The following is a 23369-nucleotide window of genomic DNA, read 5'->3' on the forward strand; positions in this document are numbered from 1 at the left end:
TGCTAGTCGTTTTCGCACCGCGGCGTTTACACGCGCGGTGCAAACAATGAGGCTGCGCGATTCTCCTGCGGAATCATAGACAGCATAAATATCGGTCGTATGAACACGCCGATACTTCACGTATCGTCAAAATATTTCACAAAATTCTTGTTCTCTCAAGTTACACTCGAATTATATGAAAGATACTTCATTTTATTATCTCCAAAAAATTATTCGAAGCAAAGAGAATAAATCACGTTGCAATATTTCTATTAAAGAGAATTATTATATAATTAGAGATTGTTACAGATTATTATGTAATGTTCAAACTAATAAACTCTCCCCATCCCTCTCTCCCGTTTCAATCCTATTATAGTTCTCCATAAATCATTAATACGTGTGAGAACCGGCTTAGATAGAACTCGCTTCCACGTCTGTACGAAAGCTCGTCCGCTCGTCCACTCGGATGGTTCATGATTTCCGGGATGTTCGTCAAAAGCAAACCGTGTAAACTCGGCTCTTAGCTGTTAAACGGGCATGCAGTGCAGGCTGAGATTCGTACGCGAATTCGGTCGTGCATGCATCGCTGCCTCGGTCCTAGAGCTCGTAATCGTATCGGCCTGTACTCCGACTGGTGAATCGCTTGCATTACGCCGGTTTACGCGCGGAATTTTACGCGTTTCCACCCGCGCTCGCACGGTCTGATCCTGTTATCGGAGATGCGCGTCGAAGTAACACGAGTCGAGTGTGTTCGTATCTACCTGCTAATCCCTTATTTCCCATCGACCGCCGCCTTTGCCGCTATTTGTAATCCCGTCCGTTGTCGAGAGCCTAAGTGATAGTGGGAGAAGCAACTCTCCTCGTCTGCTTGTTAAATTACGAGCAACCGCGTAAAAAACATTGTGCGCTCTATGCGTAAGGTCTGTGACTGTAATTAGCTACAATTTTTTTCCTTTCCTCTATTTCTCTTCTTTATTTAAAATACTTTTTTATATAAATACAAATGAAATATAAATACGATTAAACAATGAAACGTTTAAAATAAATGTAATGTGTAGATTAAATGTTAATTAGACGGCAAATTAAAAATTAATTATAAAAAATCTCATTATAACGAAAAAGAATGCGACATGACAGGCAAATTGCATTTTGAAAAGTGACTATAAAAATGGTAATTAATGTACATGTTTATATACTTTACACTAACATCTAGCTTTCATTTGTAATTAATGAAAATCCGTTTCCACGCAAACTTCATTTCACTATATAAAGCCAAGTGCAAAAGCGGCAGGCACGCGAGTCGATAGACAATCCAGGTAACGCACACGCAGGATTTAAGTCAATTAAAAAGTACTTCACCGGCTCGTTAATTGCATTGAAAGCTGTGCGTTTCGACAACTCCCATTTCATCAGAGATCGCCGCCCTCTTCCCCCGTTCAATAACTGCGCTCACAAAGCAATCCATCCAGGCACTTTATTTTTTTTTTAGCGTAATTGTATGTCGCGATAATTGTTGCGAGTTAACGATCCGCTTAACGATTGAAGCGTCTCACAAACATAAATGACGCTGAGGGCAAAAATTCTCAAGAATTACGAATGTTAAGTGAACAGATCGTTTTATTCAATCTAAAAGCGATCAGAGACGATTTGAATTTCCAAATGTTCAAAGCTACAATTTCGTGGATAAAAAACGAATGACCTAAAATATGAAATAATCGATGATACGCGAAAGATAACCGGATCACAGTAACACCACTTAAGTCCCCGGTAGTACTCAACAAATTGAACTACTAAACTGCATTTACTGCAAGCTTGGCTGTCGCGTACGCGGGTTCGATAACTCTCATCCGAAGGCTGAACGCCCTCGAAACGTGAAAAATACATATCGACAGAAAAGCCCATCGACGTAGCGCGAAATGCATCGCGCGCCCCTCGAAACGTGCATTCCCGTGACGCACTGGCGGAAGAGATTATTTCATCATTCTCGATAGACGCGACTCGTGCGACTGACCGATAGTCGATACGTGATACGTCTGTGTAACGTACGTGTGCCGAGCGGTACGCGAGAACGATTTGCTCGAGGGTCCCTGATAATGAACTCTCTCGCCCCGGCTGTTCGATGAACGATGCCGGACGGCATCGCGACGGATGGCACACGTGATCGCACAGATGTATGTTTTGTCCCGCGCTGCATATCGGGTCGTGTTGCTGCATCCGATTTGCATATGCGGGGTCGTTCAACCGCGGCTGGAAAACATTTGACCGATCCGGATCGCGTTCGCGCCCAAGTCGAAACGGACGAATTCACCGCCGTCACACGCTGATGCGCGGGTGTGTATTTCGAAAATAAAACCGCCGTCTGTTATCGTCTGGTTGCGAAATATATATATACATGTATATATATTATACATATATTTCTATACATATATATAATCCAGAAAACGCTGCAATACGTTGGAACACAGAAACGAATAACTTTTGAGTTTTAGTATAAATCTCGATCGCGATTTTTCGTAAGTCTGAAATAGTGCTTTGCAGATTGTGAAATACTATCACGTTGTGATAGAAATCCTGGCATGCATCTTCGTGAAAAATTGAAAGTGCAGTTTGCACCGTAAGGAATGATTTAACACGAACAATGTCAACATTCGTAGCGACACATTCGATTTATACGTGTACAAAGTGACCGGCATTTAGAAAATTACGATGCAAAACACAATGAAATAATGAAAATATGGGCGTAAAGCAGCACTAATTCATTGTTGAATATACGGTTTTTAATTAGATTTTCCTAAACTCCAACTCGTATAGCAGAGAGCACGCTAAATACACTGTCCGAGTTCTGCGGTGCTTTGTGCATTATGCTTGTAAAGTAAAACGTTCATGGTAAATAAAATTAACTGCTTATTATGAAGAGAAATTTCAATAACGATAATTATTACTAGATCATATTAAATTACTGAATAACTTAATAACAATGAAAACTTGATAATGACAGAGTTGTCGAACTTGTTACATCACAAAAGTGAAGTTTGTTGAGATAACAAAATAATGGGGATTCAGAGTCAATTATAAAAGATCATAAAGGATTTCGCATTGGATCGAAAACCGCGCGTATTGGTTTTCAATCGCAATGCAGTTTTAGTCGTTTCATCGTTGACGGAGATTAATTTCCTTATGACGATACTGTGACCAACACGCTACGACTACGCTATTAATATTCCGACATTGAACTTTGAATCGGCAAACTGTCCTGTACATCATCGGCAAACAGAAGGCGCAACTTATCACCTGCACTAGTTTCATAATTGCACCGAATACATTATATACGATATATAAACGATCATTAAACGATAAGGTAAATATTTTACAACACATAAATTGATGCTTGAATCTCTGTAATGTATATAAATTTATGATTTCCATGAATAATGAATTAGCGCTTATATAAATTATAAAAAAATAAATGGCCATTTTTTATTTTAACTGAAAACAGAATTTAAACAATCAAAAAATTGAAAAAAATATAATAAATGAATTCAGGATTAATTTTTTAAATCACCGTTTAGCTCTCGTTCTCTAAACGTACATTATTTATACTTCTCGTCAAAAATGCTTTGCCCATACATTTTACTCGCTCTTAGCTCACCAGAAAAACTACTGCAGCTTGACTCGCAGAAGAAACTACCTTAGCGTGATTTGTACAAGTCTTTTTTTCCGTCACACGGAAAGCTACATACAACGTGAGTCGCGAACGTCGTTCGTTAACCTCTGTCACGTTTTAATTATTTATCCGATTTTATTATTCATTGCGTGATTATAGCGGCACATTGTCGCGACGGCGAGAATAAGATCTCGACTTGAAAAACTGGATACAAAGTCGGCATTTAATCTAAAATTTCTGCACCAATTTCTGTACAGAGTAAATGAAAAAAAATTGTGTGCATTTTATTAAACAATCCTTCAACATATAGCACTTTTATTTGTTCTTTTTTATGAGACTTGTCGCCAGGACGCGAATTAGAGATCTTTTCTTAATGGCGAGTCGACGAAAAAACAGACCGCAAGGCAGCGATTTTCTTCTCTTCACATGAAAACGTGACTTCTTGCGATCTAGTCTCGCGCCAGCGATAGCTCCTCCCGACCATTAATCTTCGACTTCTTCCCCGTCACGTTTCGCCGCTTCGGCCTTGAACTATTTGACCGAAATTCGAGCACGTACGATTTCGATAGAGTAATTCGCAAATAATCCATCGTATTAAATTATGTCATCGATCAAAGTCTCAATACCTTCCGCCAACGCATACTTAAAGTTTTTTTTTGAGACTGACGCAACATGTTTAAAGGAAATATTACTTGTTTTCTCATCGTCGCCAATAACACGCGAATAGTTGTATTAATTAGAAAGGATAAGATAACGAAACTGACTCATGTGTTTATCTTCGACGTTCGTCAACGTTGATACGTGTAAGTTTACGATAACATGAAATATGTTTACTTACACGTAACCTCGATGACTCAAATAGATGAATATTATTTTATATCGTTTTACATTGTGAAGATTTTGCGTTGCTAACAAAACGAAGCTTGTGAAAAAATACGTTGCATAATGTAAATCGATATATACGCGGTTGCATAGCTCCGTTTACGTCGGCGAGATCGCATGTGCGCAGACACGATGTTTGAACGGGAAGTCGACAACTTCAACTAATTTAAATAAATGACCTCTAAGGGAGCTTCCTACAAAATATTTCATAGCGCGATTGTTTGTAATGAGCGGTCGAGATGACACAAATTATGCCACGATCACCGTCCATCATACCGTCAACAACATAATAAGCGTTGCAACAATACCTTCATTCCGATGCTTTATACAGCGAATATTAAAATGATTCACGGATGAATTATGTCTTTACAAGCGCTCCAGAAAAAGTGGTCATTAGTTCTCTCTCTCTCTATCTCTCTCTCTCTCGACTTTGCCGGTCGCAAATGCATAAGTACGTTCTATAAATTGCGATTAAAAGGATATACTGCCTTTAATTTGAAATAACGATGCAATTTACATTTTCTTAAGCGTATTTCTAAAGTAAAAAATGTGCATACGAAAAGAAATGTTAAATACTCTTGTCAGAAATACTGTAATCTCTACGATTAGGTTTGAAATATTTATTCGCGCTTACACTTAAAAGTCAAAATGCATCTTATTGAATATGACGCATATTTTTAACAAGAATTTCCGCGCTCTATAAATTTTAATTAAGGATTTTGAATATTATGAAAGTATTATTTACTTTGATGATGTATAAAAAATACCTGTATCATAAAAAATCCTATCAAGAGACACGGCAGTGTCTCGCGCCAAGTTCACGCGCAGCGCGAGATCACATGTGTTGTACATTTACGTTTCTCTGTTCATTATATTGTCTCTGTATAAAAGTGAAATCAATTGAGTATTGTTGCAACTATTTTGCAAATATGATGAGGATCTAGCGGGAAGTATACGTCTCGGTATGCGTGTATGTGTGACCTGGCTCTTCCTGTTTTCGATAATTACAGTATGACAACGTACTCGTTCTTCCGTTGAACTTCGGACTACATTGTAATGAGTCTTTTCTTATAAATATAGACCGGTAATAAAATATATAACAACAATGATTGAATATTCAAAAATGCTATTAAATGTTAATCGCTAATCTACAAATCTTGTAGTAATAACTACAAGGATATTTATTTTTCACGTTTTAAGAGTCTCCTGACTCTAAATTTATCAGAATACGCGCGTATCAATGGCATGTAAAAATATATCTGTGGCAAATATCTCGGATTGAGAAAATAATTAGATATAAGCGATCGCACTTCTCTCCCACTTCGCTTTCTTGACACACGAACTAAGTTTGACATTTGTAGTCGGGGAATGCTCCGTCAGCATAAGTGAAAAGTTGGCTTTATTCAGAAGATGATGATGATAACGCGCCGTTGCGCGACTCACTGTCACACTAGTAAACGTAGTTTCTCGACTCTCGTCGAGCAACTCGAGCCTTTTAAACGGAGCGACAAAGCCGTCGCAGCCGCATCCCGCACTGCCGCGTCTGCCCGAGCTAACTGTATTCAGGACTTGTCGGTGCAAGGATTAACGCCTCCGCAAAGTAACGACTCCGCGGCGACGCCGCCTGACCTGAGAAAACCTCTCGGAAACACTCCGGATTGCGGAGATTCTGCCGGCGTATTGTGCAAGACACGAGACTCCGCGGCGGCATAACGAATCATAATTTTGCCCACGCGGCATCATCGGATTTTCTCGGCCGGGTATAAGCGCCGTTCGCGTAAGGATTAGACTTGTCACAACTGTAAAGCGGCATTGCGGCGCAGAGTCTTCAGTTTCTGGCAACTATTTAATTATTTATATTGATCCTTTCATACTGCGACCGCTATTTGTTAAGAAAATAACCTGCATTTCTCTCTTTCATTTATCGCTAAATAATTATTAATAATTTTCTAAGAGAAATATATTATGCAGAAATAAATTCGTATATTCACGTACACGCAATTATCAAAATTTCTCCAATTAATAAATTTCAAAATTGACCATTAGTGTGAATAATAGTAATTTCCATGTTCATTGTTTTTTTTTTTACGTAAGCAGCGATACGTATACATTACGTACAATTGCGCTGCAATGTCGCGATATGGCAGCATCACGAAGGCGAAAGACGCATTAGCTATCTCGAAGCTTTTTGCGACGGCCGGACTATGCGAAGGTTCAATCGGTAATGGCAAAACACAAGTTCGCGACAGTTCATAAATCATCAGAGTTGCACTGCGAGCGAAGTACAAAACGTACACCGACAATAATTTATTACGAGTCGGTGCTATCGCGATTATCGTTTCCGCGACAAGTGGTATTGCGGTAATGTGGGAGTCGGATCGAAGTATGCTCGTATTTCCTGTCGTTAACACCTGCCATTATTAAACCAATTGATAAACGGTTTAACAATTTCGAGGAGTACTTCTGCTAATGAATAAATTTGTCCGAAAATTCGAGTGCAGTGCACAAAAGTGAGTGAAAAATAGCTTATGTCGGAAAATTAAAAGTTGAATGCTGATTATATTTTAATGACTATAAATTATAGCCCGATATATTTCCGCAGCGGTCCGCAAGCTAAAAGCTTTCCCTGATGAACGGCAAAGTTTCGCGACGGCGGTCGCGATCGGGAACGGGTACTTCAAGCTGTCGACGCGTTCTTTACGCGTCCGGGCAGCCCTTGCTGGCGGCGCAACGATCCGGACTTTACGTCAGCAATGCCATTGTAGCTCACGTCAAAAACTGGAGAACTAATCTGAATCCGTCGACGGCGCCTGGAAAGTCGCCAGCGCAGAAAATGCAACTGCAGTAAGTTAACGCCGCATCGATGTAACGGCGATGAAGCAATGCCGAAGGATTGCACGTGCCGTAAAGCAATATGCTGTTTGCAATTTTGCAATAATCGCGAATCCATAAATTGCCGGCTCCGCCATTGGACTTCGGCGTTACCACGACGGCGCGCGGCAGTTAGCGTGAAAAATGAACAATTTACCGCGCGGAAATGATATTCGTTGCCGGTAGAAAAAAATATTTGCCTGCTGCTAAAGTATGCGCGGTGGGAATACAAGCGAGAAAGACGATAAACGGTACGAATATCCGTTCTGTTCGATACCGTTAACGACCAGGTGCTTAACGATAATTTATGATAACGAAAATGTCACCAAATTGCCACATCGCGTGTTATTCGAAAAAGACGCCACTTCATGTCGCTAATCTATCTAAAATTGTCAATGCCACTTCAATTAAATGCGTCAAATGATAGTACGAATAAAATAGCGAAAATACATTTCCGTTTTTTTACAAGTTACGATACAAAAATAATGTTTCGATTAATCTCACGTTCATCAGAATTGTTAATATCATTTTAACAAAATGTTTTATTTCAACATTTTAACAATAAACGAACGGTAAATAATCGAAAATTCGCTAAAATTTAACGATGCCCTTTCAAACGCAAAAGTTATAAATTTATTTTCTTTTGAAGAGCCATTAATTGACCAATAATTGTGTACAATATTATTTTGACAATGAGTGTGATACTTATAATTCGTGAATATTACAGCAATAACGCGAGTCCAGGTATAAATTATGTCAATAAAACGCGGCGCATTTATCGCGAAATGGGGCAAACCGGAGTGCTTTGGCGAGACTGAAAAGAATAAACGGACCGTATTCGCGTCATTGAACGACGCAAAAATGCATTTTCGCGAATTGCCGTGACGTACATACTTTAGCGAGTGCATCGCGCGTGATTACCGAATGCGAACGAAGTCGGGAACGAATGGTATGCGGCGGCGGTGCGCGCAGCAGCAGCAGCATTCATCGGCATATTTCTCTACTATTTCTATTCCCGTTTTCAATCGAAGGAAGTGGCGTTCGACGTCAGTCTCGCCCTGCTTTTGATGACCTCGTCCCGCGTTTCGCCAACCGCCGTGTTACTAAGCGAACTAAAGATCGACGTGTATACTCGTCACAAAAAACGCCGTTGGCAATGCAATTTTACTTCACATTGTCAACTCCTCGCGTGCTTAATCGTTTCTTGCAATTTTATACGCGTGGTGAATTATTTTTATTAATTACAATACCTATATTAATAAAATATCAATTTTGCACAAGGTATATGTTTTGATACGAAAAGCCATATTGTTATTTAAATATCATACTTCTAAAATAATCAAAAACTAAATTTTCGAGATAAGATATTCAATATATCGGGAAATATTTTTTAGTTAATGCATCATCCAATATTTGAATATTTTATATAAATACATGTACGTACAAACATGAGATATTGTATAACGATCCAGAATTGAATATCCGAATATACCGACTATTAGTTTCGCTGATCCGCATTAAATGAGAAAACGTAAACACTCAAAATGTCTCATTATTAAATAATCATGATTAATAATAATGTAACGTTCCACGGATAAATATGTAAAAAAATATTACAATTGGTATAAAGCTGTTTGCTTAAAAAGAAAATAATTATTAGTAAAAATATTTTAATAATTAAATATTGTGAAAATTTTCTCATAATTCATGAAAAACATTTGCACAGTTATTATATATAAACATTCCTTTAATTGCTGCAATTTGCGCCAATTCATTTATTATTACTTTCATCAATGTTTAAAAATATAATGTCAGATTACTGATTAATATACTGTAGCTAATTTTCAGTTTCACGATCGCGATGATGAAATTTATATGCGCAAAAATTGATATACTACACTACGGTATAACAAGTTTAAATTATGTCTACTATTAGAATAGATTTCCTATAATTAATTATTGTATTATTACATTATAATATTATTATCAATATTCCATTATTATAATATTGAATTAATATTAATTCAATTAATATAAATTAATAAATGTAATATAATATTCATAATTTTTTGATAGTGCATCCGTCTGCCGTTAGCAAGAAAAATACTATGCAAAACGCAAATATACGAAGAAGCGTGTACAGCAAGAAACAATTAAGTCCTTAGGTTATAAAGATCTGCTTTCTTCCGCGACGCTAATAAGGAGTTTGGTGATTAAAGGAAACATTCCGAGCAATTAGCGAGAAAGCATTTTCTCGCGCGAGCCTGTTACGGGAAATAAAACGCCGCCTGATGCACTCGGTTTAAACAATTTGCTTTAATCGCTCTTATTCACCTTTCCGTGGGATAATAATCCACTTGCATTAATCGAGGACCGTCGACGAGACGCGAATAATGCACGCCTGAATCCGAAAGTTTTATTATCGGGATTAAAGTGAGCCCCCTATTTAATGCCAATTTTCCTCGCTTCTTGCCAATTTCGCGCGGTAAAATTTTACACATTAAATCCAAACATTTTTCTTAACTGGAAGATGTATTTTAACTTATAGTGCAATATTAATAATAAAATAACTCATTCAATAGATACAACATATTAGGTATACAAAGAAAACCTACAACGCCATTTTTAACATTTTAATATTTTTTTCTGCTTGAAACAGACAAGTGCCGAATCGTAAATATTCGCGATGGCGGGCATTTCACGATTTCATCAACATTATCTAATACTCTAACGCCCTCGTTCCGCGACGATAAGACCGCAATATACCTTAAGTGTTTCGCGGCCAACATTATCTTCATTAACGACGCGCCGCCACTTATCACGACGCGATAAAATTAATCTAAGACCGCTATTCCGAGGGAATAACGTTACCGTCATTGCCATCCGAGCCGTTTTTCTCGTAAAGGTGAGGGACGGTACTTAAAGTTGCGCATACGTCGGGCGGAAGGGCTTATCGGGCTATCGAGCGCGGATTAATAGCCGCGCAGAAGTCACATTTGCATAGATTACCCGGAGCGTACGTCGTCGCGTGATTTTGCATCGGTGAGTATGCACATATACGTTCGTCGCTGTACCTTCACGGTTGACTCGCGCAAAACGAGACGATCATTGAATTAACATCGCCCACATGTTCGAAAATTGATTGCCATCATTTAAATTAACGTGCCGCATTGAATTTTGCAACAAGTGAAAACGTGTACGCAAAGGCAGAGCTGTTTAATAATAAGTTTCTATCAGAGATGAGAATAAAAAGTAGAATCTTAGTGAACTTTATACACTTTCCTTGAACGCGTTCTGCAAAATATTTAATTAGCAATCTTGTTTCGAAAAAAGAATAATCATTCTATTAAATTAAATAAGATCGGTTTGCGTGGAAGAAACGTTACCATCGCATGCAACGGAACTCCGTAACAAGAACAAAGAACTGACGGAAAAGAAATAAAGGCATAGAGAAATGAAGCTATTACCAAATAATTCGATTTCTCGGCGAACAAGAAGAAGCCTCCGCCGCTGTTGCGGGGGGAGTTCGTAACTGAAATGGCTTCAGATATCAGAAAAATGTGATGGCGTTATTATGCTGTTAAAATCTCGATAATTAATATTTTATCTTTAATACTAGACTGTATATTAAAAAAAAATTAATACAATCTCTCTAAAAAAAAATGATGATTTTTTCTATACAATATAAAACAATAGAGAAAACAAAGCTATTTGTAATTCAAAGAAAATAACTTTTTAATATTGCTTTTTAACATTTACATTTGTTCACTTTTATCAAAATTAATTTCGAAATATTATTTTGCGGCAAAAATAATTATACGGCGAAAAATTATCCACTAGATATAACATGCTTCATAATTTTTGTTCCAATATTATTAATATTTTGTAAATTCCAGTGAAATGAGCTAACGTCGTTAATAACAGTAATATTCGTAATTTCGCAATTTTAATAAAGCATCGTAATAAATGAAGTAAATAAAGAACGTGTTTTGAACCATATTGTACATTTGAAATGCATATCTTTTTAAATAAATGAGAACTGATTTTAAAATCTGTATCGCTTGAGAAAGTTCGAGAATATAAAAAAAAAAAATGTGTCTAGAAATGAGAATGTCTCTGTGTGTAGAATCGAATAGAAAACCACTTTGCTCGAATCAAGAAGCAAAAGTAACACACGCCACAATGACACGAATATGACAACGAATATGACACGAATATGGCAACAGGTATGACGCAGCGGCACGTAGCTCAGCATAGCTCAAGTCACGAACAGAAACAGAACGTGCGTCCTCAAAGTGCAACGCGATACGCTTTACGTCCTCGTAAATGCTCGTAACGTTATCGTGTTTATTGATACGCAATGTTTTACAATCTGCTCGGTGCTGTTCACGCACACTGACAAAGTCGCGGTGACACAAGACTGACAAGTTGACATTGCGGGAATTCTAAATTGTATCAAATTCAAATAAAACGGGAAAACAAATAATAACCCCCCTCGCTCCCTTCCGCCCCCGAATAAACTCGTCCCCCGCTCGAGAACTCTCGCGTTACCCCGAGACGCAGGTGCGCCCGCTGAAAGAATGATTTCTTCCACCGATGAGATGGATCGAGAGAGGGAAATCCCCGTCGATAAATTTCGCGAATCGTTCAATTTCGTCTGTTTATACGTGTCCTCCCACGTAAACGATTCGTGAGAAAGGCGAATAATAGAAACGTCGAATAATGTTCGAATTTTTATCAAGTTTTCCAACGAGACACCTGGATTGCAGAAAAAAAATTGCCCCTTTAAACCATCGCTCGACATCTTCGTCGAATCAAATTTTCCAAGTAAAAGAAGGAAGATTATTCTGAGATGTAAGACCGTCGATATGCAGTTTGACAATAAACAGTGCGATCGTTTCACGGCTGCCTGCATCTCGCGCTACGCCGCATCGGCGTCTAACGCGGCTTTCATCGCTGCACGCGGATGGCGGGAGTATGTGTCGGGCGAAGCGACGATACGCTTTCTCGTTGTGTAGCGCGACGACACATGTAGAGGTGAGTGTAAGACGTACTCCGGCATCTACCCGTCCGGCTCGACGACGGTCTGAATAGAGGAGGCAATAATGTCGGCGTGCAGCGTCACGGCGTAAGCGTCAACGCGCCGTGGGAGACACGCGTGTGTGTTCAGTTCTGCGTGCCTCGCGTACGAACGCGATCCCACAAACGCACACGGCGTAAGATCGCGTGTGTGTGCGTGTACGCACACGGACGGGAGAGACCCGCCGACGCGACGTTACATATGCATGCGCGACGGGGAACTACATTAGGGCCGTTCCCTACGGGCGAGCTGCCGGTCCTGAATGCATTTTGTGATTCTCTACGAGTTTCCCGCGGAGCCATTGGGAGCATCGGGACGATGCCCGGGCTCGTTCCTTGTCCGCGGCACCTCGCAACAACGTGGACACAGCGCTCCTCGAGGGACAACACGCGCCGTGAAAAGGCACCCCAGGCGATTCCTGGGCGAATTCTGGGACGTAACAGCTGGACGGCTTAAGGCAGCTCGTTTCACGTCGCGAATAACATACGGGAATGAGTATTTGTCGGACTACGTGTGAGAAGCGTCGAAATCCGTTTGATAACGGGGATAAAAAAGCTCTTTTGTCAGCGAAGAAAAACGCGGGATTGTTGACAGTGTAATAGCCGGGAGAAATAAACGTATATATTGTATCTTCCGATATTTTCCATCAGAGACGCGCGTAGGGGAGAGACTCGAGACAACCGGGATCTTTATCGAGAGGACGGAAAATTCAAGAAAATTCCGGAAACTTTAGTTTTATTGATCTTGTCACGTGTTAGCCGAAAAGTTTCGGTTGAATAGTAAATGCTCTTGAATAGTAAACAGTTTAACGATCGGATGAGTTGCCGTTGCGCAAGAGACAAGTTAATGCCCGATAGAAAATGTTCTTTATCTTCATTAGCCATGTGCAAACAAGATCGTTGCGCCGTGAGTAAACATCTAAGTCAACTGAAGCCTTATCCGCGCGCAGCTTTGCTATATTGTGCCAAAGATATCGCCAGGGGTGTGTTTCTCCCCTTTGTCGTCGCTCAGCGCCGCCTAGAACAGATTCGCGCGATGCGAGAGACGGCAAGGAGGAGGAGGAACACAACCCTCGTGGAAGACTGATGTTTGCACACGTGTGTTTTCCTACGTCGAAGCCGCGCCCCCCGCGTTGAGGCCGCGGCGACTGGCTTTAAATAACGACGGCATGGAACGAAGCCCTTCTTCAAGTCTTTGTTTGCACAAACAAGTCGAAGAAATAAATTAATGCGGCGTAAAACATGCTTATTCGTGTCAATACGGACCAAGCATTATTCTCTCTCATTCTGTGAATAATATTCGTTATAGATTTTCGATTAAATAAATGAACAAATTATTACTTAATAATGTTGCAACAAATAAGTGATGCAATGAATAAAACGGCAAAATTGAAAAATTCCAAAGTCTATCCAAATATTTTATCCGAGATATTCCGAGGTTAATGAAAAGTAATCAATGAAAATTGATGGAGCATAATTATTTCATTTTAAATTTAAATTGCGTTATATATGATATGAATTACTTTCATATTTATTCCTTTAAATAAAAACCTCGCTTTTCAGATTGAAAGTAATTGCTATCGACACACGATAGAGAAATCTTTTCCAACCGCGTTTCCGGATCTTTTTCAACTTTCTGAAATGTCACTTTCCTCCCTAACTTTGGTACCGTCTAAACAAATGCCAGGTGAGATCGCGCGAAAATGCAGTATCTACCGGCTTTAACACGACTCTCGAAAAAGATCGGCGTCGATCGGGCACGTCGGCGTAACGGACCATTGCTGGAAAGCCCGGCGCAGCATCCTAGATAAGCGAGAGTTATAGACGCACGTAGACGGGCGCGCACACCTGGCGGTGATAAGACCCCCTCGATATCGGTACTCCATCGGTGTCGTGGATTAGAAAAGCTACCTATTTCGAGTAACGTCGAAACAGCAGTACGCACGGCCCCATCTGCGATTGGTATCAACGCCATGTATATATATCAGAGATATCGGAAATTTTCCGGCAGTATCTTGTATCGCTGCCTTATTTCACAGCACACCCATGAGAATCGATCCAATTATCACGAACGCGGAGATATCACGATAGATAATAAAGACGGTTCGCGCACGGCGCTCGAAACAATGCATTATTGCGTAGCTTAACAAAACAGAGTAAAGCAAAATTGTTGTTGTGCTTCTTATTGCAAATACAATACTGCAAATAATAGAAGATACTGTTTCAACAAGAAAGAGTTCAATATTATTTAACCTCTATGTTTTATTTTTCTTATTCAAATCCTATTAAATTATCCACCGCCTCCAATCACTCACGAGTTAATTCGCGAAGAATCGTACGTTCACACGCACAAGTATAATTAGCTATTCCCCTTTGCATTCCCCCTCGGCTTGGTACCGCGTTATACATCACGACACCAGCTTCGCAAGTTGCAGATTGCAAGTCACACTAGCTTTCAGACTGCTTCCTGTTCCGCGGAAAACGTTTCCATCGATACACACGCTTCTAACTTCCCTCCTTCATCCCTTCTATCTTCGTTTCGTGCTCTATTTCACCTCTGCGAGCTCAACCCCGACTCACTTTCGCAAAATAAACGACCGCAACGATACGCGCTAGTTTATATTTTATAATCCCCAGAAAAGTTTTCAGTAAAATATTTACGGAAATTTATTCAAATAACTTTCGCCTTATTGCGGCTTCTTGTCTCAAATCCTCGTTTTCCCGAAAAGCAATTTGACACGCGGAATTACAGAAGTGTCCTAAGCATCCCTGGAATAAGGAGAATAAATATCCCTCGAAGGCGCGCGATATCGTTTTGAGACATCTTTGCGGTGAAGAAGCCCCAAACAAAAAAGCCGTCGCGCTCTAATTCCCGCTTAATAAGCGGTGACGAGAGTCCTCGCCAAGATAGCCGGCCGCGTCTTTCATCTTTCGCTCGTCTTACAGCAAATATCGCGGTGCGAAATATTAACGCGACGCCTTTGTGCTGTTTACGCGAGATCAAAAGAATTTCCGGCCGCGAAATTCACATCAGCTTTCACGCAGCAAAGTGCACCTTTTCTCGAGAATGCGCGCGTATGGAAAGATTAAAAATTTCTGAATAAAAGATGCAATAAAAGATGCAAGGTTAGTGACTGATTACATTTACAATCTCGCGATCCGCGAGCCGATTGAGAATAAAATTAACCGCTTTCCAGCATGAACACCAGCAAAAGAATTAGTATAATAAGTTGAAATACGTCCTGAAATGAGGTTTGTTAATTAATGTTCGATTCACTCGCTATTCGCATTCATCCGTCATTACAACTCGCTACATTGCAGTGGTTCTTTCATGTAATTTCTATGTCTCGTCGCTCGAAATTGGAATATTCAAACGAGAAACGCAATGGACGTATTTACAAGGTAAATTTCTCTCGCTTTAACGATATTTTCGCAAAGGACATCGCTCAATAAACACATTAGTCAGAAGCGACTAACTTTGTTGCACGGTCGACAATTTTTGCACAAAGTTTAGCAATCGCGCGAGTATTAAACTTTTTCCAGCCAGCAGATCGAATTAGATTTTTGGAGAAACGAGGCGGCATTGTTGAGAGATGAAGCATGCTAAAGTTTTCATAGAACGGTGACAGCGCCGCATGCGCTTGTGCCATGACTTTTTCATGAGGTCCGTCTATATAATCCCGTAAAATCGCGCGAATCGGGAGACGTTATACATATACGTGTACGTATACGTGTGTGTATACGCGACACAAATACGATGTTGCAAAGCGAACTTATTTGCCACTACATTTCCCCGCAATTGCAAAGAAGATTACGCGGCAAATGAATTCGTCGCGCGCGTGGGAGATAACTGCGCAATGCATGCTTAACGATATTTATACAAAGTTGAGGCGTCGCGATTGCGAAACTTCGCCGGCGAAATGTTCACGTTCGGACTGTATACTTTCCAGAGAAACAGAGAGTCGGGGGAGGAAGGGGGTGAGAAGGGTTTCGTCATTCTCGTCCATCGACGATCGCACCCGTAGCTTTTGCCGCGTCACTGTATTCGCGCGGCGTCATGTGACAGCGACGGTGCAAGAAAGACGTCTGTCGACTTCAGTTTTATCAGTTGAAATCCGCCGGGCGGCTTAAAAAGTTTTGATACTACTGGCGCAGTGACTCCCGGGAGAGCTGTCTCCCGGGAAAAGCGCTGATCGTGTGCAAGTCGCAGTCGCCCCTTACTCTCCGTTCCTTCTGTCTCTCCGCTCCGGTTTTCTTCGTGAACGCGAAAGAATCTTCTCTCTCCGCGCGACAAACATAAATACAATAACAACTTCGTGCCGCCCGCGTCATGCGCATCTTGCACCTTCTTACTCGCTGCTCTAACGCCAGCGTAGCTTTCCCTCAGAGGGCAAACTTCCGCGCGCTTCTGTCAGCAACTATTTACCCGCGAGCTCGCCGACGTGCGTATACGATTATTGTAGCAATGTTGTATATTACACATTTTGCGAGGAGTAAAAAGTTAAAAATTCCCTACCTTTCAACAAATATAAATTTAATCGGTAGAGATGTAAATTTTCTAATTTTAATTTGGGAAATAAAATTGAAAATCATATGTTAATAATAAAAGTAAAGTTAATTATTAACGAAATACTCTGAATTTAAATATGCACGAAAGAAGTCTTGCTCGTTATCCAATTCGAAAGATCGATAAAATGTAAATCAGATTACAGCAATCGGCTTACCCAACAGCTTGGCGTTATTTACGCCCGTGCAACGGTGTGACAAATATAACAATGTCATTGAACTAAATTAAAAGTAAATATCGTTAAAAATATCGAATTATTTGACAAATATAACGAAAATAAATCAAATTCACCAGCTCTGCGATTGAAATTTCACAAGCGTTAGAATAAAAATTATTTTTACCTCGTTTTTCCCGATGGAAAAGTGATTTAAAATGATGGAACTTTTGACAGTATCATTTAATTAGACTTTATAATTTTCACGGATGATAAGAAATCCGTTTCAGCGTGGATCGACATATTCCAGCGCAACCAGTTTTAATCTCGATTACCGATATCTAATTTTAGTTCCCATTTTCTTTCTAATCTTGATTTTATAAGACACTCGTTTACTATGTGTAAATAAAAGAACTTTAGTTTGATTCCTCTCATATTTCCCTTTTCATTTCCTTTATATCGCGCTTCGCTTTTATTGCAATTTTCATGTCATTCATTCTTTTTTATCTTTGACCATAAAAAAACAAGTCGGGTATATTGTGAAATTTTATTTCTTCTGCATATTAAACACAACCAAAAAGATAACGGTCGAAAATGTATCCTTGATAAAATAAATTTCGATCTGGCTTGCTATTCGTCAAAAAGACCGCCAGGTCCCCAAATAAAAGAGCATCTCAATATTTTTGTGCAATTTATATTTTTTTTTAGAATCGCACAACTGCTGGCGCTGACAATAATTTCGATCGCTGACCCGTTTTCGTGGGGAAATTTAAATGACGACTCGCGCGGAGGGTCGGACTAAACGAGAAACGTTAATTCCCCTCGTGACAAATTCCCGACGAAGCCTTCGCAGCGACGCGACGCGACGCGACGCGACGGTGGGGTGAATTCTCGCCGAGTTTCATCGAATACGAATTGCTACCGCACCTATGAATTTTTTATGAAGCCTCGTCGGGGCGCTACGTCAACAAACAGCGACGCGCGAGAATGATTTTGCTCGGTGGGCAGCAGAGATTAATCGATCGATTTTTGCAGCAGACCGCGTCACCATGCTCTCTCTTTTTTTTTTTTTATAATGCATTCATCGCGCATAAGAATGTCACTTCTCGTATCGAATTGAGATGGCGAGAGCAATCTCTCTTTTTTTTTTTTTTTTTTTTTTATTAATCAAAACAGAATATGAATCTTGTCTCAGAGGGATTTTGCAATTCTCATCAAATCGGTTATTTACAAAATCTGGGTCGAGATATTCGTTAGCGCGACAAGTAGCTTATCGGTAGCCCGCGTAATCCGGCAGTTTACAGTACATCGTAATCACGTGGTTTATCGCTGGTTAGACTAATAGTAGAGTTTATCGGCAAACCAAGTAATCGTAGGATTTATCGATACGCACGTCGCGCCCGACGGTTTATTGGTCCAAGAGTCGTTGCAGCATGCCACAAAGCTCGGAATATACTGCAATAGGGCGGATAGGAAAAAAGTAAAAGATTCGTAATTTATCGCAAAATGGCTTATACGCGTCCCATCGATTTTACATGATTATTGATGCTTCTTGCTATTAACCTCTTAAAGAAGGAAAATTCGTTGCTGATTTCCGCTCAGGAACAACACACGTGAATCACAATACAATTCTTCGCGAACGGAAGAAACGAGAATGCAGGTCGAGCGTGCGGGCGAATCGAGATGCCACTTTCGGGAACCGTCCGACAATAAATGGTCACACGCGTGTTGAACGGTTAATTCACGGGGACCGGTCAAGAGGAGGCAGGAACACCGGCGGTGGCCATATAGGTAATGTAGCGATCTCTTCATTTCCGGCTGCCAGGTCTGCCCCGATTTAATGCATTTCATCCAATTTCCGCCACTGCCGTCAAGAATCCAATCGTTCCCGGCATTCCGTCCGACTAGTGACCCAGATATCGTTGCTTTTCCGCGCATCAACGATGTACAAGTCACGTCCGAATCGTATCGTACGCGGAGAGACGGAAACGAATGGACGAACAAACGAACGCGAAAATCGCGCACAAAGCGTGTGGATAAGCGAAAGATTGAAAAAAGGCAGATTTTTCAATTTTACTTTCATCAGTTGCGTAATAGTTTTGCATACAACTGGTTATGGCATTCGTTTCGCGGTCGACGTACGCCGGCGTCGGGGGGGAAAAAAAAACTTGAGCCATTAACGGCATGTTCGCGGCTCGCGGAAAAGAGAACTTCTGCAGCTCTTCGATTTTCCACGTCTCGATTATCCCGCGGGCTAATAACTGGGTCACTGAAATTTATACCGCGAAGTGCCCGCCATTAGATCCAACTCTCCGACTCGCCATTATTTTTAATGCGAAATCTTTCACTTCGCGGAACAAAAGTTCCCGCGACGAAAATGAGACGCGTCGGCGACCGCGTCGCATGATTTTTCGCTTGCGTTTCGTCCGCTTATACACATACCCACGTGACCCACAAACAAACCGATCGCTTGGGTATTCAATTTGCCGAGCGGACAATTCCCGTCCAATTCTGCGGACAATTTCGACGTACCAACATGGAGGCTGATCGACTTCGTCGTCCCTATTCTCCCTATTCGCTTTGCTTCTATCTGTTTTTCTTTATTGACAATCGCGAGATTGCGAACGGTTTAATATCGAGCAATTAATATGCCGGATAACAATACGCAAATTGCATGCGGAATTCGAAAGTTAATAGCCAACGAATATATCGGGCAAAAATACCTTTCGGCAATAAATGGCATTTGTGATTGCTGGAAAATTGCACATGTTATAATTAATTAGAACACGTGTTGATTGTAAAGTTCGGTCCGTTTGTTGAAATGAGACAAACGAGCGAGTTCTCGCTTCGTTTAGCAGGGTACAAAGGCAAATTTAAGACCCCATAACTACCGCAGACCCGAGAAATAACGTCGAAGGAGATAAACATTCGCGGAGCTAGTTTGTATAACGTATCGCCCCGAGAGTCGTAAAAGCGTGCGAGATATATCCAGCGAGAATAGCCGTGTGTTTCCAGGTTTATATGGACGCGTATGGCAGCGGAAAGATGTTAAGGTGAGAGACGATGGCTGGTACTCTGAAGTCGAATTTACACGGTTCCTTTTTCATATCCGTTTACTAGACGCGAGCCCGTACAAAATAAAAAAAAAAGAAAGAGAAAATTGTGCGCATATTCTTGCTGCAGAAAAATATCCATCCACGTTGCACGTAAAATAATGCGTTATTATTATACTATAGATTAATACGAGATATTTTTAAAAATTTCTTGTAAAAAATTGTGCGCGCACTGAGCTACGCTGGATGATTTATCAATAACGGTGCAATATGTTGCTTTACATACTATTTTATGCATTAGCTTCGAATGATTTCCGGGATGACGATCAAAGACCTGCTTGTGTTTCGCCTTAAATCCACGACGGCACGTTGCCGAAGTCGCAGCGAGTTCGACGACATTCGCCTTCGTGCGTTTCATCTCGCCGATATCAGAAATCCGATTACTCTCGGCGACGTTCTCCGAGAACGTATCTCCTCGAATCTTCCCGATATTCACGTCTTTCTACGTAGGTGACATTTCACTACCCTCGCCCGAGTTTTCTTAATAGGACACGCCGAGATTCGCACGCGAAATCTGAACGAGAGCGATATTTGCGTCGAAATTTTGCCTGATTATGCATCCAATGTGTTGCTAATCTCATTAAATGCGACGTATGCATTGATATACGCTGAATTATTATCTGTGCATTTTCAAGTTTCAGGTACGAAATCGATGATAAATTATGCGTTAATAGGTGTTTATGCAGACAGAAATGTAATTTTAACTTGCAAAATACCAGGCACATGCGCAAACAAGTTCGTCCAAATGGAAATATGTTTCTTTAGATCGCAGCCGCGTTCCAAAGTACGAAGAGACTTTGCAGTTTTTCACTTCGCGTCTTGCACTTTGTCCTCATAATTCCGCTCTGCGTTTGCAAATGCAAGATGGAATGTGCAAACTGAAAAGGAAGAGTAAACGGAACTCTTCAACGAATCTCAACGAAACTTTTCTCCTACTGTAATTCCAACTTTACAAAACGTCAAGCGCTATCCGTCTCGCGCCAAGATTTTCTGGATTTTCCTCGCGTTCTGCGGTGTAAAGTTAGTAATAGTGCTCGGCTATTCGAAATTCGATAGATACATGAAGTTTATTTCTGTCAAAAATTGACAACATTTCACAACATCAAAGTCTAATAAAAATGAAAAGTTTAGAAATTAAAAAGAAAATTTTTAGCGCACGTAAAATTCATCGAAATCAAATAAACCTTTGTCTTCCATTTCTGCTCGAAAAAATCTAGTTACACTACTGTTTTAAAACGTCGACTTTCTCGCACGAAATGATGCGCTTATCGATACGACCGATTCCCGCCACAGTTTTTTCCTTAATTACGGTGAAACTCGCAGTGAGAAGTCGAGCGCACGTCGGCGAGTTTGCGAATACTATCGCAGCGTAAACGCGGCTCTTCCTACTAATTGAAGATTAGAAAGTCGCGAGACCCTGCTATCCTTTCCATCGATGACGTTCGCAAATTTGCGCGCACACACGGTGACGCGGGGTAATGACAGACCATTTGGCTGTCTTAATGACATCCGATCGCATTTGGCGGAGCTTTATTACACGTTTGCCGCCCCTAACGATGTAATCATACGTCGCTTAATGATGAGTCATTACCGGCGTTAGAGAGACGAAAGGGAGCGAAAGTAGTTGCCTGCCCGATACAAAATAACACGATCCCGTTTTCGTCACCCGTTTCGCGTAACGCGACGTTGCGGCCCCCTCATGCCAATATTGATTCGTAACGATCCGAAAATTTAATTGGCAATACCTGCGATTAGCGAGTTGCAGCCATCAATTAAGTCGAGTTTAGGATTGATTACGTACGTCACTAATTAATCTATCAATTGCGGGGGAAGTTCTACATCAGCAAGTTCCATAACTATGTTGAAAATCGTGAGAGTGGTTAACGATGTTGCATCGCTGTAACGCGGCGGCGGTGGCGACTGTGACGTCGGATCGTGTTGAGTTGCGACGACATTGCTTATAAAATATTATTACCCGGTTATTAATCTATACTCTCAGCTATTTATCGTTCATTTACTACAAACTTTTACGTGCTCATCATCTCGTCGATTTATTCCCTCCGTAAAACGCGCTCGCGCTTTTCGCGCAGTAACACAATAACGCGCCACTGCGCTCACTATTAACATCGCGTAGCTACGTGTAACGCGCAATAATTGATTTAGCAATTCCAATCGCCCGCCGAAAAAAGAATTTCATCGACCGAACGGCCGCCGGCGAGGAAAGGGAAGCGACGTCAAAAAGGAGCTGCGACGCGAAGCGATTTACGAGGTTATACGAGAGATGATTAAAAAACAATTATCGAGCCGGCGACACTCGTTTTGCGTGCAAAGCCATGCCGATTTATCTCGCGACAAATCGCGCGTGACGAGACAACGCCGAGAGAGTCGTGATCGATAGAGGGAAAGAGAGATGGACGTGAAAGGGATAAAGAAGGCGGACCGACGGCTCTCCCATGCGCATGTTATAGCGCGAAGTGACCGGACGAAGCGCGAAATGAACTTTCGGAAAATCGAGGGATAGTCGGCGGGAAGGTTGATGCGCAGGGCTGGCAAAGGAGGAATATGCCGGTCCAGCAATTTCCCGATGTAATAACAGGCTCTTGTTCGTGCAAAACGCCCGAGACCCGAGATATTGCTTTATTCAGCGCCGCACGTTGCGAAGAGAGCTTTGTTGTTCGCTCGCTTCTTCACCTGCGATGCCAAAGAGCGTCGGAGGTATATATTCTACTTAACCCTGAGATAATAGGCGAGAACGGGCGAAAACTAACGGGCGGTGATATCCGATATATACTGGATATCGAATCCGCGGATGCTGTGTATCAGTTTTCTGCGGGCTATTGAAAACGTATGATTCGAACGATGCGCGAAGTACAAATTTTTTTTTTTTTTTGGAAGGGAAAAGCCATTATTGGAATCCGCAAATATCGTAAAATCGGTAAAGTAAATATCTTTGAAGTCTCAAATAAAGGAAAATCCCCACGGCGCACGCATGGTATGTTATTCATGCAATGCAACACAAATATAATAAAGGAAAAACATGATTCTATTCTGTATAGAGTG

At 40.9% G+C, this 23369-nt stretch overlaps 1 protein-coding gene across 2 annotated transcripts in view; it reads right to left on the reverse strand.

Annotated features, from left to right (window-relative positions):
- The window catches only part of dnr1 (defense repressor 1), a 143435-nt gene that overhangs the window by 105693 nt on the left and 14373 nt on the right, over positions 1–23369 (reverse strand). The gene's annotated exons all lie outside the window — the stretch shown is intronic.

The sequence above is a fragment of the Linepithema humile genome, chromosome 4, assembly GCF_040581485.1.
Source record: "Linepithema humile isolate Giens D197 chromosome 4, Lhum_UNIL_v1.0, whole genome shotgun sequence".
NCBI classification, from domain to species: Eukaryota; Metazoa; Arthropoda; class Insecta; order Hymenoptera; family Formicidae; genus Linepithema; species Linepithema humile.